The following is an 11,149-nucleotide window of genomic DNA, read 5'->3' as shown; positions in this document are numbered from 1 at the left end:
CCCTATGAGGCTTTGGGCAGGCAGGGAGCAGCGTCCATGAGTGGGACAGGTGGGCACTCTGTCCTGTGGGGGGTTGGGGGCATGCAGGGCTGTAGAGGGCGCTGCCTGGGCACCAGGTTCCAGGAGTCAGCCAGTGGTGGGTGGGGAGGGGGATGCATGAGGCACGTGCAGCATATCTCGCCTGGGTAATATGGTCTGCAGTTGCCCCCATGCAGTCCACATGCAGCTGAACCCGACCCGGGGCAGCCTGTGCCGTGCTCCCGCCCACGCTCACCAGCCTGGCTTCAGCCCCTGCCAGTGCGCAGTTTCTGGTGGGGCTATTCCCAGTGCAGATATGGCTGGGTGGGGGGTGCTCTGCTTCCCTCACCTCCAATGGGAGCTGCCTGGCTGAAGCTTCCCTCCTGCCTGCACCCACCCAACCCCAGAGCAGCGCATGAAGGGCAGGAGTGGAAGGAGGAGCTGCCATTGGAGGTGAAGGGAGCAGAGGAGCACCCATCTGGCTGCAGCTGCACTAGGAACAGCTGCACTGGGAGCTGCATGGGCTGAGGCCTGGGCTGGCAGTTCCTGCTGGGGGTGAAGGGAGCAGAGCAGCACCAGAAACAACCTTGCCAGAAGCTGTGGGTGCCTGTCGGGACCTAGGCTGGCGGGCGTGGGTTGGAGCACAGCCTGGGCTGCCCCGGCAGCGGCAGGTGGGGCTTGGCCCCATATGGAGTGCTGCAGAGGGAGCCGTAGGCTAGATATCAGGAGGCGCTACTTCACGGTCAGGGTGGCTAGGATCTGGAACCAATTTCCAAGAGAAGTGGTGCAGGCTCCTACCCTGGGGGTCTTTAAGAGGAGGTTAGATGAACACCTTGCTGGGGTCGTTTGACCGCAGTACTCTTTCCTGCCATGGCAGGGGGTCGGACTTGATGACCTACTCAGGTCCCTTCTGACCCTGGAAACTATGAAACTATGAAACCTATGGATCCACTCAGTTGGCAGGTTAGATCCAGCCTATAGGCCTTATTTTGCCCACCTGTACTTTAGAAGTATACAGCTTCCACAACTCATTAAAATGATCTTTTTTCAAGTTCTTTAGCAAGAGCACTGTATCTTTATGTTGAATTCTGTCCTCCCAGTATTTTGAAAATCTACTGCAGGAACTGGCATCCATTTTTCCTGTCTTAAAATAGTATCTACATATAACTGGAATACTCCATAAAGTGCTTCAACTGTAGAGGATAACTGAAAACTAAAATTAAACAAACTCCATTCAGGAAAGGCCTAGAGAATTTTTCAAGTAGTATCATATATTTGAATGAAAATTCATACCCAATATAAGAGAGTATTGGGAAAGGATGTACTAATTGTTGTTTTATTCAGAAGTCCTTATTAAATAGAAAGTGATAACTGGCTAATGCTCTCATGTCTGTTAGATACACCTGAGAATAATTCAGTGAAATCTAAGCCAGGTGCCAGGAGTCTCCATTGAAGGTAGAAAGGCTTGGGGAGCGGTAGAGGGAATCTTTCCAACTAAAATAAGTTTCATATTTCTTACATCTTCATTGATATATGAGAGACAAAAGAAACCTGTATTCACTTGTGTATCCGTAACAGGGTACTTAAAGGTATGCTTTCTGTGTACTTTGTAACATCAGCAAAAGTTGTATGTTTAAAAAAATAGCAAACCTTACTTTTGGTTCTTACTTTCCCATAGCCTCCAAAATATACCTCCTGAACAAAGAAGCAGGAGGAACTTAATTTGCTGCAATCCTTTTGTTTGGAACCATTCACTTTTCTTCTGTCTTGTCTAGGTTAATTTTCCCTTGGTCCTTTCCCATTAGACCTGTACAGACTGTAATTTAAAAAATAACCTATTTTACAAAGCAGAGGAGAGAGAAATGTGGACCCTTAACTTGTCTAGAGTTATTTTTCTTTTAATTGTTATTCCATTAGAGAAGGGTTGCTTATATGAGTGATGCTACTGAATTAGGCCAAGTAAGAAGCTAGAGGAAAAACTAAGGTGTGAAAACATGAGTAGAAAACAAGAATAAAAATGTTGTTAAATGAGGCCATGCTGAATGAAATTAGTGAGAAATAAGAGAAATAGTAAGTCCCAGGGACAGAGAATTGATATCAGGACCCCTGGAAGATGAAATGGTTTTAAAACATAAAATTGATATAAGGAATTGCAAAAGTAATGCAAAATCAGTGTGAGAAAAATCTGTCCAGAGGCAAGCAGCAGAGAAACAGGTCTGAATTGGTTAATGGGAAACACCTGTGCCTGTCTTTGAATTATGTATATAGGGTTGGCTTCAGGGCTAGAGGCACCCTCTGGTCCCAAGTGTCATAGGGAGGAAAGCTCTCTGGAGAGCAAAGTGAACTAAGCATATACAGAGCAATCGGGTACCCCAGGGTGCTGTTGGGGCCCAGTTGGTTATTTTTGCTGTTCTGGACCAGGAGGTTCAGGAATGGCTTAAGGAGAGGAGGTACAGTGTGGGTGCCACTCTGTATTTTGAAGCTGCAGAATGAGGGGTCCAGTACTGTGAGTTGCAGCCTTAAGATCCAGTGGGCTGCAGCCAGTGCCAAGGTAGAGAGAGGGTGTCTAGTGGGCTAAGGCCAAGGTAGGGCAAGGGCAGCTGCAGCGAGTAGATCCAGGAGGCTTGGGTGTGGCTATTAGGAGGCTGAAGGCCATGATTTGTAACCACAAGGAAGGATTGGTGCAAGGGAGGAATGGAGCATTTTAATTAGTGGGCTTTGGACCTAGAGCACTGAATCTGATGCAGTACAGAGGGATAGGGCCTGGGGTCCAGAGCATTGACACAGGACCCAGGGCCCAAAACAGAAAGAGAGAAATGGATATGAACACACAAGGTGGTGGCTGAGGCCAATGTGAAGGAAGGACACCCTGCTCAGGAGATAGAGAAGAAATCAGGCCAGAGTGAGGCCACCCATGATGAGCAGGGTGCAGTACCTGAGGTCTCATCCCAGTCTCTGAAGGCAGCCTCCCTAATTTTGTACTAATGTTCCATCAAGGCATGGCACGTGGGATGGGAAGATAGCTTGGGGGACCAGGCAAGAGTGGGTGAGGTGGCAGGGTGATACCGTAGAACAGTGGTGCTCAAACTTTCCCCTGCAGATCAGATGAGCACTGCCTAATCTGACTGTGGGCTGGATCCAGCCAGTGGTCCCAATCCAGTGCCCAGGGCAGGCACAGCAGATACTGTTTGGCCACACGGAGGGGGGTGGAGGGCAGGTCAGACCCAACCAGCCCTGCAGGGGAAAGGAGCTTGACCCAGCCTCATGGGGGGAAGGAGGTATGGCCAGGCCCAAGTGGTGAAAGGGAGCATGGGCCAGCCCCAGCCTGGCTGTGTGGGGAGAAGGGGGTGTGACCTAGCCCCCCTGAGTGGAAAGGGGCATGGCCTGGCCCCAGCTGGCCACTGGGGGGAAAGGGAGTGTGGCTTGGCCTTGTGGGGGAGAGGGGATGTGGCCCGGCCCTGCAGGGGAGGGGTGCGCAGCTGGGCCCTGACCAGCCACACAGGGCTTGGGGTTTGGGAAGTTGGTAAGGGGGAGAGTGGCTACATTTATGGTCATTGCTCCCCTGCCATCAAACTTCTGAACCCATGGGGAGCCCTGTGGGTCAGATAAGCTGGCTCCACGGGCTGCATTTAGCCACAGGCCAGAGGCTGAGCACCCCTGCCCTAGACAGGCAGAGTAGGAGTGGGGACAGGGTTTGCTATGTGGGGGCACCATGGGTACCCTCTGGATACAGGCATTGTAACAGTCAGCATTGCTGTTCTGAAGTTTTTTTAGGATTTTCAGTGTAGAAAAGTTTTTATCTGAGGCAGTTTGGAGCCAAACATAGTGAAATACTTGTAGTAGGGTAGCTATATAAGAATAAAAGCAAAATTAACTGAATTGACAACCTGACTCCAAATGTGCACATGGAGTGTGTGTTTGAGGTAAATCATAGAAAATTAGGGTTGGAAGGGACCTCAGGAGGTCATTTAGTCCAGTGGTTCTCAACCTTTTTATACCAGGGCCCATTTGTAAACATCAATGGCCAGTCCCAACCCAGTAAATAGCTTAAGTAGAAAACAGCCTTCGGGCCCTGCTGGTGCCCCTTGCTCCTGACCCACTGCCCTGCTACCCCGACCGCCAGGACACATACCCTCAGTGTGTGGGGTGGGTTGTGGGGCATAGGGGGCACATACCTTTTCAAATTTGTCCACCCACAGCATGGACAGGGCTGCAGCCTGGCCAGACCAGCATGAGCAGGAGCTGAACTCAGCATGGGAGAGTGGAGCAGGGCGTTGAGACACATTGCTGCCACCAGGACCCCTGTGCCAGTCATGTCGCCAGCAGTGCAAAGAGTAACAGACTAGGGGCAGGGTGGGGGGCTGTGCTCCGCTGACCTCCTCCCAGCAGCCAGTTACATGTCAGGCCATGACTCTGCCAGCCTGCAAGGGGAAACCTGCTGTTCCCCATGTTTTTCTCTTTTAAAATATAATCCATTTTTTAAATTTGTTCATGACCCTTTCATATATTCTTTCAACCCACTTGTGTCATGACCCATGGGTTGATAAACACTGAGCTAGTTCAGCCTCCTGCTCAAAGTAGGACAAACCCCAACAATATCATCCCAGTCAAGGCTTTGTCTATCTGGGTCTTAAAAACCTCCAAGAATGGTGATTCCACCACCTTTCTGGGTAACCTGTTCCAGTGCTTTTCTACGTACCCAGCGAAAGATTTTCCTAATATCTAGCCTAAATTTCCTTTGCTGTAACTGGAGACTATTGCTCCTTGTTCTGTCATGTGCCACCACTGAGAACAGTGTAGCTCCATCTTCTTTGTTACCACCCTTCAGGTAGTTGAAGGCTGCTATTAAATCCCACTGTAGTCTTTTATTCTGCAAACTAAATAAACCCAATTTCCTCAGCCTCTCCTCATCAGTCCTGTTCCTCTGCCCCCTAACCATTTTTCATTGCCCTCCATTGGACTCTCCAGTTTCTCCAAATTCTTTCTGTAATGTGGGGCCCCAGCTGGACACAGTACTCCAGAAGTGGCCTCAGAAGAACTGGATAGAGGGAAATAATCACTTCTCTCAATCTCCTGGCAATGCTTCTACTAATGTAGCCCAGTATGCCATTAGCCTTCTTTGCAACGAGGGCACACTGTTGGCTCATATTCAGCTTATTGTCCACTGTAACCTCCCAGTCCTTTTCTACAGAGCTGCTGCTTAGTCAGTTGGTTCCCTGCCTGGGCCAGTGCATGGGATTGTTCTGTCCTAAAGACTGTGTATGTGTTCTTATTGAACCTCATGAGATTTCTTTTGATCCAATTTTTTGAGGTCTCTCTGAATCCTTGCCCTGTCCTCCAGCATATCTACTTCTCCCCCCAGCTTGGTGTCATCTGCAAACTTGTGAGGGTGTACTCCATCCCATTTTGTTGATGAAGATAATGAATAAAACTTGCCTCAGGACCAACCTCTGAGACACTCCACTTGATACCAGCTGCCAAATAGATGTCAAGCCATTGATTACTACCCATTGAGCCTGACAATCCAGCCAATTTTTTATCTACCTTACAGTCCACTCATCATACTTCTTTAGCTTCCTCAAAAATGTTATGGGAAACTGTATCAAAAGCCTTGATAAAATCAAGGTATATCATGTCCACTGCTCTCCCCACTTCCATAGAGCCATTCATCTCATCACAGAAGGCAGTTAGGTTGGTTGGACCTTGGCGAATCCATGCTGACTGTTCCTAATCACCTTCTCCTCCAAGTCCTTGTAAATGGGTGCCTTGAGGATCTGCTCCATGATTTTTCCAGGGACTCAGGTGAGGTGAGGCTGACCAGTGCATACCCAAGCGTTCTTGTCTCCAGCTGTTTCAGAAGGAAAAGTCCTCTTTTGTTTCAGAGACTGAGGTAATGTAGCTGCTGTTCCACATGGCATTAAAGTATCTGTTAGTGCTAGATAGGATGGTGTCCTAGAAATACATAGATGTGGAGCAAAGGAAGGCCCTTCCTTTAATTAAAAAAGCATTTTTGGAAAATCATCCCCCCCGCCCCAGCGGGTTGAAACCCCCCCACTTGTGTTTGTTTCCAGAAACTGACATTTAGGCTTTGGACCCTGGAACACAGATTGTGTGGCTGTCAAATTACTGATTGCTGAGGAATAAACCCTAATAGAATTTTTTTCAATGATATGTGTTTGTTTAAGATAGACTAAGTTTATTATAAATGCATTCACTATTTCTTACATATCACTCTTTATTTAATATAGTTAATATGACTGCTCTCTTGTAAAAACACTTCCTAAGGATTTTTTTTGCCTTTTGGATAGTGACCTTTTAAACAGAAAAATCTTCAGAAGGCAATGATTGCAATCATTATTTGAATGAAAGAGTTATTTTAAATTGCCCTGTAATTAATAGGAAAGATGAAAGCCTTAGAATTGTATCTACCCAATCTCAGATCTGTCATTTCTGTGATGACATAGGTTATAGTTTTACTCTCTGTAGATAGAAAGCTTTCTAATGTTTATTCCTTAAATCAAAGCTTTTGCTTTTAACATTACGTATGTTGAATATAAACATATATTTGATAGGCTGTGATTGTGCTTCTGGTTACGTTGCTTTATGCACATTAGTATTGCATCTATTTATTTATTTATTAAATAGGTTTTTTTCTGTTGACATTCTCAAAACTAAGGGTGACTGTGACAGGAGCTTGTTATAACTTAAAGGGCAAACAAAGATAACCTAAAATGGATAACATGTAGTTTGTCAGTATTCTGAATATTATCTTTGCTGTGTTTGAGCATGATTCATAAATGTAATGTAGATGTGTCAGGATAGCTTGCTGCCAAAATTAATCATGAGTTTGAAAGATTTAAATGCTTTATTAACACTTTTACAAAGTAAAAGTGTTAGGCAGCACTTAAGCTACCTTTTTAACTTCATCTGGACCTCATTCACTTTCCAAAGTAAAATTTTCCACTCCATATTTTGTGTTTGGAAATAGAATTAGTTAAGTACTCTTTGTCTAGTTCTGCTTGATACGGTCATAAACAGTTAGATTGTAGTGCTGGAATGATGTTGTAGCTGTGATGGTGAGAAGAAAGGATTTTTATGGGTTATATCTTTTATTGGACAAACTGCATAGTTGGGAGAAGTTTAGGTAAGTTTTCAAATGCAGCACATTCTTCTTTAGGTCATCTTTAGGTTGTGGATTTTCCCTTGTAGTAAGTGGGATTTTTCTGTCGTAAGGCTGAGGTTAGCTGGTTGTATCTACAATATCTATGCAACACAACTTCATATTTAGAGATATTTTTTACCTATTGTAGCCAAGAGTACAGACACTATAACTTGAAAGCACTCAGCCAGATTCTCAGCTAATGTAAAACAGGGTCACTCCATTGACTTATCCATATTATATGGATTTACGTAATCTGAGATTCTAACCCCAATTTTCATCTTTTATGGACTCTACATTGGTTGTTACTGCACAAGAAAAGGGTCTGGGAGTCATTGGGGACAGTTCTCTAAAAACAGTTCAGTGCTTAGAAGCCATCAGAAAAGCAAACAGTGTTAGAGATTATTGGGGAAGGAATTGTAAACAAAACAGAAAGTATCATCGTATCCCGTTTATAAATGCATAGTGCATCCACACCTTGAATACTGTACCCAGTTCTGGTCCCTACCCCTCAGAAGGATATAGAACAGGGGTGGGCAAAATACGGGCCACAGGCTGGATTCAGGCCCATCAGGCACTTTAATCCGTCCTGCAGTGCCCACCAACGAATTGTACCCTACCCAGCCCTTCCACGCACGAGGATGGGAACAACACACCCATGAATACAGCCCCCACAACATAGCCTATTGAGCCTTGTTTCCACCCTTGTGGGCAAAAGGGCCTGACCCTGTCAGCATACAGCTTCCGGATGTGGCTGCTGCTGTGGGCTTCCCTGTGTCCCACTCACTCCAGGCAGCAGGTAAGGAAGCAGCAGGGGTGGGGCAGGAGTACGGAGCATGGGGCTGGGGCTGGCAGGAGCATGGAGCCTGGTTAGGCAATGTGTGGGTGTCAGAATGGGTGGGAGGGTGTGGGGAACCCCAGACGGTGTGCAGTTCTGGCAGGGAGCAGCGGCAGCAGCAGGCTGGGGCACTCTGGGTACTTGTGCCCAGTGCTAGTGCCTGGCTCTGGCCAGTGCTGCATATTGCAGTGAGGTGCACAGCCTGCACCAGGCCGTCTATTGCTGGCACTCCCTGCACTCACACCACATTGGAGGGAAGCCCCACACACTTGAGCAGCTGCCTTCCCCACTACAGCCAGGTCCAGCATGTGGGGCTTCCCTCCTGTGCCTCACCAGTGCAGGCAGTGCCACGATACAGATGGCCTGGCGGGGGCTGCGCTCCTTGCTGCAATGTGTGCTGGCTGGAGCCAGGCACCAGCTCACTGAGCACCCCCTTCTGCTGTGCCATGGGTGGAGTTTGGGGGGGTCCCCATACCCCTCCCACTGTCTCTCACCCCACAGATGCCACACACACCCTTCCCCCACAATCTTTCCACATATATACAACCTCCCAAGATACCCTATGCTCCCCCCCACACACCCACCGCACATGCACACAATATAAAAGACTAAGAATTTATTTTGAGTTATTATGCAATCACTTCTATGTATAGTACACAAGCACAAATCATGACAAAAATATTTTTTTTGTAATAAAATTAAAGTATGTTATAGTAGGTGTTTGATTTCTAGTGTATGATTTGGTTTTTCTCTGGTTCTAGAATGGCAACCCCCTCCCCAAAGGAGCATTTCTGGGGGGCAAGGGGAGGGACTTACCATGGCAAAGGTCAGGGGTTAGGGTGGGACTTCCAGTCCCAAGATGGTGACCAGGGGGCAGGGCAACTCTCAAGGGGCAGGGCTATCCCAGTGGCATACCGATGGGAGGGGGCCATGGCCCCTGGGTGCCGGGCGAGGTGGGGGTGTTAGCCAGGCCCTTCAGAGCTGGGCAGAGCAGCTGCAGCCACAGAGCCTCCCACGTTTGGTGTGTGACCTGTCCACCCACCCGGCGGGTTGTAGGTTTCTTTACCTGTTCTAGCTGCTGCCCCTTCCCCCTGCATCTGGTGTGCAGCAATGTTAATTTCCCCATACAAGTGCCGTGGGATGGGAGAGGGAGCTCTGCACCCTGGTCAGGTTGTCCCTGGAGCGGGGTGGTACAAATGCAGGCATTGGCCCACGGGTGCCGGTACGCTACTGGGCTACTTTTAATGCCCTCAAAAGCTCACCAAACCTCATTAAACAGCCTTCCACCTGAAATAATTGCCTGCTCCTGATATAGAAGAACTAGAGACGGTCCAGAGAAGGGCAACAAGGATGATTAGTGGTATGGAAGGGTTTCCATATGAGGGGAGACTAAAGAAGCTAGACCTGTTCGGTTTAGAAGAGAGATGCTTGAGGGGGGACATGATAAGGGTTTACAAAATACTAAATGGTAAAGAGAATGTAAATAGGATTTTATTATTTACTATCTCTCACAATACAAGAACTGGGGGTCACAAAATGAAACTAGTAGGTAGTAAGTTTAAAACTAGCAAAAAGGAAGTTTTTCCACATAGCATGTAATCAAAGTGTGGAACTCATTGCCACAGGATGTGGTAGAAGCTGATGGTTAACCAGATTTGAAAATGGATTGGACAAATTCTTGAAGGAAAGGTGCTTCAGTAGCTATTCAGTGTGGGAGTTAACAGTACAGCCTCTGAATTAGAGCTTCCTATATCTTAAATGCTGGAGTCTGCAAGTGAGAGAAGAGCAGTGGAAAAAACCCTGGTTATACCCTGTTCATTCACCCTTTCAGCATCCACTCTCTGCCAGTGTGTGACACAGGATACTGGGCAAGATGGACCCCCTAGTTTGACCTAGTAAATGGCGGTTCTTCTGTTCTTACATTTTTATAAATCTTGTTAGAACTACATCTAAGGATATGGACATATGAACAACTTATCCAAGGGCAGAAGGGGGCATAGCTTTACCATGTATTAACTGTTTGACAGAACTGCATGTGTGCATGCTCTTACCCCAGATAAGCTTAATCCTTAGTGTAACACAGCTGAGTAACCACAAGTTAACTTCCACTTAATGCAAGGAAAGAGCACATGCATGGACAGTTACTGCGGGGAAGCTAGTGCACAGTAGAGGTGTGCAAAATGAGCCCTATTCGATTTGGATTTGGCCGAATCACGGACAGTGATTTGATTTGTTGATTTGGATCACTGTCCCTGATTTGATTTGGCCGAATCTGAAGATTCAATGCTGATTCAGAGAATCAACGATTTGGACATAGACACAGCTTTAAATGTTTTTTCTACATACCTTGAGATACCAGGCTCGGCTCATGAATGCTGTGACGCTGAGGCAAATGGTGCATCCTGCAGGAACGTGGGGGGGGCCCTACATGTTCAGCAGCAAACCCGGAAGTACACTGTGGGGGCCCCCCCACCCTGCCCCTGGCTCAGTAATCGGCCACAGGGGACCCCAGGAACCCCCTAGACCCAGGAGGTACCAGTCGCTGAGCCAGGAGGGTGTGGGGGGGGTGCGCCCTGCACACTTCCTGGTAGACCTGGAAGTGGACTGGAAGTGCTTGTGGTCCACTTCTGGGTCTGCTGCTGAACGCGCTGGGGAGGCCCTTGCAATTCTGTGAGATGTTCCATGCACCCTAGCACTGCAGCATTCGTGAGCTGGCTGCTGCCTAGACGTATGTAGAAAAACATTTAAAGCTGTGTCTGTCCGAATCACCGAATCTCTCCAAATCAGTTCAGAGGGTTCTGATTCAATTCAGACAACTTAAAGGGTCCTCCTAGTTGATTCGGAGATTTGGCCACCGAATCGGGCTGAATCTCCACCAAATCGAATCAGGGACTGAAACTTTGCACAGCCCTAGTGCATAGTACAGTTCTGCCACCTCTTATCACAATACATTACTTGTATGTACGTTAACCTTGCTGTTAGTCCAATGAAGTACACTAACAAAAAAGTGTGCTTTATTTCCATTTATTTACTAATTACATTTGATAGGAGTTTATAAAACTGCTTCATACTTATTATTTTTCAGGTTCTTGCTATCTTGCAAACTCTGCAAAAAGGCTCCCCCCCCCCCCCCC

The 11,149-nt window shown here is 47.3% G+C and overlaps 1 protein-coding gene across 3 annotated transcripts in view; it reads left to right on the top strand.

The window, feature by feature from the left end:
* The window catches only part of GABPB1 (GA binding protein transcription factor beta subunit 1), a 76,321-nt gene that overhangs the window by 40,614 nt on the left and 24,558 nt on the right, over positions 1 to 11,149 (top strand). The window lies entirely within an intron of this gene.

Source organism: Gavialis gangeticus, unplaced genomic scaffold (genome assembly GCF_001723915.1).
Source record: "Gavialis gangeticus isolate Ggan-Ray unplaced genomic scaffold, GavGan_comp1, whole genome shotgun sequence".
Lineage (NCBI taxonomy): Eukaryota > Metazoa > Chordata > Crocodylia > Gavialidae > Gavialis > Gavialis gangeticus.
This window is presented reverse-complemented; position numbering and strand designations above follow the sequence as displayed.